General features: G+C 37.7%; 1 non-coding gene across 1 annotated transcript; it reads left to right on the forward strand.

Moving 5' to 3' along the window:
- The first annotated feature begins 5,272 nt into the window (after positions 1-5,272).
- TRNAF-GAA lies at positions 5,273-5,345 on the forward strand. Its single transcript has one exon. It is a non-coding gene; the product is annotated as a tRNA-Phe (tRNA).
- Positions 5,346-6,769: the final 1,424 nt, after the last annotated feature.

The raw sequence follows: 6,769 nt of genomic DNA on the forward strand, positions 1-6,769 counted from the left end.
AGAACCCCAGCAATGATACGCCTGCTGCTAGACATTTCATACACACATGTGCATGGCAAATTAGAAATATAGTGCTGTCTCCTCTTGTATAGACATTTAAGTATAAAAGGAAAGCATTTAGAAGTGAACTCAATGGTGTGTCTCTGATGTGCAGCTTGTTTTATATCTCAGTCTTCATACTGGCATTCATTTTTAACATAAAGAATTCTTTCCCATGACACCAAGTAATTAACGTACTGAGATTAGTACCCAAAGAAATGAAATTCATACTCACATTTATCTTTCACATTTCTCAGTTATGACTATTGTAGCTACAACTCAAGTCAGTCAGTCATTCTTCTCTTTAATAAGTAAAGAGGTCTGTAATGTACTGTTTGGATTAATGAATCCTCAGTGACTGTGCATCTCATCCTTCTAGTGCTTAAATATATTGCAATTGCTTAATAAGTCAGTGGAAATGAACAGAAAGCTGCATAAAGATTAGAAACTCACTGATGCCTGGAGTTACTTTCATTACTGTAACTGGAGGGAGCTGTGTGCAGGGGATGACAGCTGCTGCCATTCTATGACCTGATACGTTGTTTCAAGTTTAAGGGAAGCTTTATAGCTTGTACTGCTCCTGTCACCATGCATCTCCACTTGATAGATTTCAAAGTCCCTCTAGGCCTTTTTTCCCAAACAACTTCGCCCTATTCTGTGTTATGGAACTTTAATAAAGTATAACATTTCTTAGGAGGGTGCTTGGATTATTGGCTGTTAATAGATACCACTCAGAGGGTCACTACATCTCTTGCAGTATGAAACCTGCAATAAGGACTGCATAACTGTTCAAGCAAAGGATCCGTGTGCGGTACAGATACCGTATGTTCATACCTATAAACCTCATGCATGCCCCTACCCTTGCACTCTTATGTAAACACACACACACACACATACTCACACACACACACACACACACACACACACACACACACACACACACACACACACACATGCATACATGTGCACACAAACACACACACACATGCATAGATGTGCACACAAGCACACACACACATGCATGCTAATTCACTTGAACACTCACTCCTGCACACACACACACACACACACACACACACACACACACACACACACACACACAGAGAAAACCTGTTCCACACAACATAAGCTTTAACAGGGTGTTAGGCTGGTGAGGATTGCTTATGAAGTGAGTTGTTTAATTTCCAGTTAACAAAGTCCTGCAAAATTTCTAGAGACTCTCTTTTTCATTGTAAGTGCCTGCAGCACAGTAGTCATGCTCCACTTTTTGTCCCTAGCTGTCATGAATGGTAATGTATTAGATTTGTATAACAAAAATGTACAGAGCAGAAATGATGTAATCAAAGAAAAGAATGATTATTACATAAAGATTTTTTTTCCATCAATAGATGCAAACAGCATTCCTTACAGTCTGAAATAGCATAACAAATTTTAGAAAGCTGTTCAGATAGCCTACATGCTATGTATATATAGATATGTAGATATATGCATATAACCAGGCATCAGATCTGAAAAGGTATAGTTAAATCACAAGTGGTCTACAGTATTGTGCATTGCATGATCAGGCCTGACAGCTGCTAGAAGATGTGCAAAATGGAACCCAAACTCATACTGTGTGCCCACTTTGAAATCCCATCTATGATGTATAAATCATGATGACTTCATTAAAGAGGAACTCCTAAAAATGCTACTGTACAATGTTATTAATAAAACACACACTACTAATGGAGTCGGGAACACTGTTTAGTAATTCTTTTAGCAATAATCAATAGCTGGGTTTCGGAAATGCCAAATTTACCCATGGATAGTGTTGTCTGATCACAAGGGCAAAGCATAAGAAATCAAACAAAGACAGTCATGGGTAAATCCTGCATTACCCACATGTGTAGATTATTGCTATTACACATTGGCATTACTTAAGAAAAAAATCTTACATTTATTTTCTAAATAATGTCATTATAGATGGACTTTAATTTTCTTCCTTTACTTTTTCTGTGGGATATCTTAGCCATATAATGTGCATATGTTGATTATGTATGTGCCAGTGCTTGCCCAGTTTCTGTTTTTTTTTTTTTGAGTTAGTGAACGGTAAGGAAGGCAATAAGCCTTCCACTGTGCAATGGGTTTATTTCACTGTCTCGTTAAGTTATGTCTTGAGTAACATTTTTAGTACTCATTCCTTTTTTTATTTTTTATTGTTTATTGTTTAGTGTCCCACTTTGGGGACAATGGAAACTGTTAGTTGCCTTCTCACAATTTTAAGGATAAGTTTATATTGGCTCCTACCCCTTTTATACACTAGCAACCAATGACATCAAGAGATGATGATGCCTATAGGTTCATAGGTTGGTACTAGGCTACTGGCTCTTGGGCCTATACAAGCCTAGCCATAACAATTCCCTGGATATTTCTTCCCACAATATTTACTTCTCTGGACCCCTGTCTAGCAGGGTGACTGACATGATCCCCAGGGTGAATTTCCTATCTCCCATCCAGTCATCAAGGTTCCTTTTGAAGAGGGCCAATGAGGCGCTCTGCTTGACATGTATGGGCAGTCTATTCCAGAGTATGGGGAGTCTCTGGGTCAGGAACCTATCCCTCCAGCATGTTTAGATCCCTGGAGGGTGTGGCTCTGAGGGATTGGGATTTCTTTAAGTGGAGCATGTCCAACAGCTCAGGGTTTGACATGGCCTTGTATGTTAAGCAGAGATCGCCCCTGAGTAGATGATATGCCACAGAGTATAGCTGGAGTTTTTTAGATGGTCAGCATATCGCATCTGCTTTAGGACTGTGATACTTTTAGTGAGGTATTTCTGTGGCCTTTCCAGCTGTTGCAGATGTCTTGTGAGGTACATACCAAACGAGGCATTATACTCTATAATGGGTCTAATGAGGGATGAGTACAGTGGGACAATAACCTCCTTTTTTCTGGATGAAAAGCCCTTAGTGATGAGGTGTGCCACATAGAAGGATTTCCTGACTGTTGTGGCGATGTGGTTATCGAAAGTGAGACCACTGTCCACCTGTGTCCCTAAGTCTCTCATCACACTTTCGATGTTTAGTGTCCTGCCACCTATGTGGTAATTCATGGGTACATTTTTTTTCCAAAGGGGATAACTATACATTTCTTGGCATTAAGCTTGAGCCCATGGCTCTGGCACCAGGCATCTGTTTCTGTAAGGCCCTTTTGTAGAATATCCACATCATTTGGAATATCCGCAATATCTGTGTATATTGACTCTATACCAACTGTTATCATGCTTATTAACAGGCCTTCTCTGAAACACTGATGTTATAGCTCACTATACTACTAAAATGACTATGCAGTAGTTTTAGTAATTACCTCTAAGGCTAGGCTTTATGTTTATAATGTACAGGCCCCTTTAAGATACTTAACACTGCTTTTAACTGTTTAAAGAGTGTAGTACTGCTCACATGATTATCCTAACCAAACTGGAATGCTATTAGCATCCTACAGGACTGAGTTATAGCTTTTAAATTGAATCTATATGCTTAAATTCACTTTATTTTTCCGCAGGGTTTTCTTTTTGATTGTTCCTTTACGTAATACTGACAGCATTTCCATAAGTGTAATGTATCATGCCATAGCTGCCATAAGAATTGCATAGCTCCCTATTTTGCTGCAAGTCTTGGTTGTTCCTTTTACTTAAATACTGCTAAAGTTTATATAAGTATAATCTATTATGCCATAACTGTCACAAAAATGATTAAATGATTAGAATAAGCAAGGAGAGGGTCTTTGTTTAAATAGTGATTTACTATTAGGTATCAGCAAACATATTCATTCCATACCTTTTCTTTACAGTACATCAACTCTAGCAACTATCCCTGAAATATCCAGTATTTCAGCTGTACTTTCTTTTAACTGTGCTAGGTGAACGTATTGAAATGACTGGGAACTGTAAAGTGCTAGAAGAAAGAAACTTAATGTAGATCACAGTTGTGACGTTGATTATTTAACCGGGCTTGTTATTAGGGTATCTGGAGAGCACACCACCAGGGATGATATTCAAGCAGCATCTGTTTTATCTATCCCCACTCTCCAAATCTGATAAATAAACTCGATGTGTATTTTTTCTCTCCTTAGTTGTTGATGAGCAAAATAGTAAACTTAACTAGCTATAGTTTTTCTCCTTATAACTGTTGTTAGTAGAACAGTAATCAAAATTACCTAGAGCTGTATTTTTTCTCCCCTAAGTTATTGTTGGGCAAAATAGTAAGCTTAATTACCTATCGCTGTAGTTTTTCTCCTTATAGCTGTTACTAGTATGTAATATTAGGAAAAATTGCCCTGTAGCTGTTTTGTGATTACTGCAGTATGTTACAATTTGCCCAGAGTGTTGTTTACAAATAAAAGGTACTTGCTTTAAAACAAAAAAAAAATTCCAAAGGATTACAGTTCCTTTAACTTCCTATCTACCTTCAACCCAGACAATTTTGTTGATTGTTTTTTCTGGTCCCAAACACGCTGACTGACTCTACCCCCTCTGTTCACCCTCGCTTTGCTTGGGCTGTCTCAGCTCCCCTACCCTACCTCCATTTCCCACTAACCCCTGCTATGCCTAAACTTATTTCCAAATAGCCACTCCCACTAAATAAAGCAATCCAGTCATAACAAAGAAAAATACATATTTATATCATACCAATCATCCAATTACTGTAACATATTAACTCACATATATCACATTCCTCTTACTTAACTACCTGCTACTTACGTCTTTTAATGTAATAAGTCATAACCAGACAAAATAATAGTTTTAAATCCTCTGCATATCAAAACTCAGTCACAACTAATAATTATTCCTACCAAGCCATAACATTATTATTTTAACTTAGATCAGAAACACAAGTAGTAAGTAATATGTTAACTTTATACTCATCAATCCTGCTATTTCTATTACGGCTCACATAACCTCTTATCATACAGAACTTAACACACAATCTATGTGCACTACCCCCTTCCATGACCCACTGCAATTAAAGCATGCAAATGTAATAATAGCACCAACTATCTATAATCCCACATACATAAACCATGTACCATTTACCTTACTCATACAATATTATCCTGGTTACACAGAAATACGATAAATTTATATCAAAATGCTTAAAATGTATAGTTCACATTGCATCAGAGCTCATACTTTGTGGGGATATTCACCCCAACCCTGGCACCCAAACCAATCCAACCCTTTTAGATATTCACACAGGAGCCAAAATAGTTCAGTTGGGAGAGCGTTAGACTGAAGATCTAAAGGTCCCTGGTTCAGTCCTGGATTTTGGCATAGAAACATTTTCCCTGCTAGACAAGGGTCCAGGGAAGTAAATATTGTGAGAAGAAATATCTGGGGAATTGTTTGGCTAGGCTTGTATAGGCTCTAGGGCCAATAGCCTAGTACCAACCTATGAACCTATGAACACCCCCAACTCAGTCCCAACAACTATTAACTCTCCCCAGAAAAGGGTACTGGCTTACTACTACTTAATATAAATCTCAGAAGTGTAATGAACAAAATTCAAGATTTGCATGCCACGCTTATTCTATATACTCCAGATATACCTGTTATAACAGAAACTTGGCTAAAACCAGACAACTCTAGCAATGAAATACTTCCCTCAGTATACAATATACATAGGCTAGATAGACTATAGAAAAGAAGTGGTGGTATCACCTTTCTATACCAAAACAATCTCAATTTAGAAACTTTAGACCTAACTGTTCCAAACTTTAACAACACTGAAATACTGTTTACTAAAATAACAATTAATCCAAAGAAACATATGAACATAATGGGAGCATACGTCCCATCTAGAAACAATCTAACTACTCTAGAACACATCCAAAATTGGACAGCAACATCCCTCCCTCAGGAAACAATTATAATTGGTGACTTTAATGTGGACTGGATTTCTTGCAGCTCTCAAAATCCCACTGACCACATTAACCTTCAGGGTTTCTTACAAACAATCCAAACTTGTACTAGAGTAGAGACAACATCAAACAAACATTCAGGCCTGGACTGGATCCTTACTGACAGGACACATTTATCCCTGTAGTCTGTCTGTCTCCCAGACTGACTGAGTGACCATATTCCAACTTACATTCACCGACACTGACTAAATCCACAAAGACTTACCACCTACCATCAAATCCAAGACAAGAAAAAAATGATTTCCCAAGACTTCATAACTATTTTAAAAAATGCAACTGGGCACTACTCAAAAATCTCCCTTTATATACTGCAGTTGAATACTTTAACTCAACCTTCCTCAGTATACTAAACATCTTGCCCCCCCCCAGAACAATAAGGATAAAATCCAATTATGCCCCCTGTCTAACCAAACAAACAAGATATCTGTTAGATACTAGAGATAAGGCCGAGGAGAAATGGCTCAACAACAAAACTACTAATAAACAAACATATCTAGAAGTACAAAATAAATCTAAAAATCATATTAGACAGGACAAAATAAATTGCTATATCAAACTAGTACTCTCTTCCCAACATTCACTGATAGTGAAGAAAACAGCCTCACTCTCCAATAGTAAAGACAGCATAGCCTCACAATTTAACAGATACTTCACTGAATCCATACTAGCCCTCATAAACAATAATTACTCTTCCCCTACCCAGACTCACATAGTAACCACACTAGATCCCAATAACTTCTATTTCCAACCTGTCCGAATAAACACTACAGTTAAATG

The sequence above is a fragment of the Protopterus annectens genome, chromosome 7.part1 (genome assembly GCF_019279795.1).
Source record: "Protopterus annectens isolate FY-2018-M chromosome 7.part1, PAN1.0, whole genome shotgun sequence".
NCBI classification, from domain to species: domain Eukaryota; kingdom Metazoa; phylum Chordata; order Ceratodontiformes; family Protopteridae; genus Protopterus; species Protopterus annectens.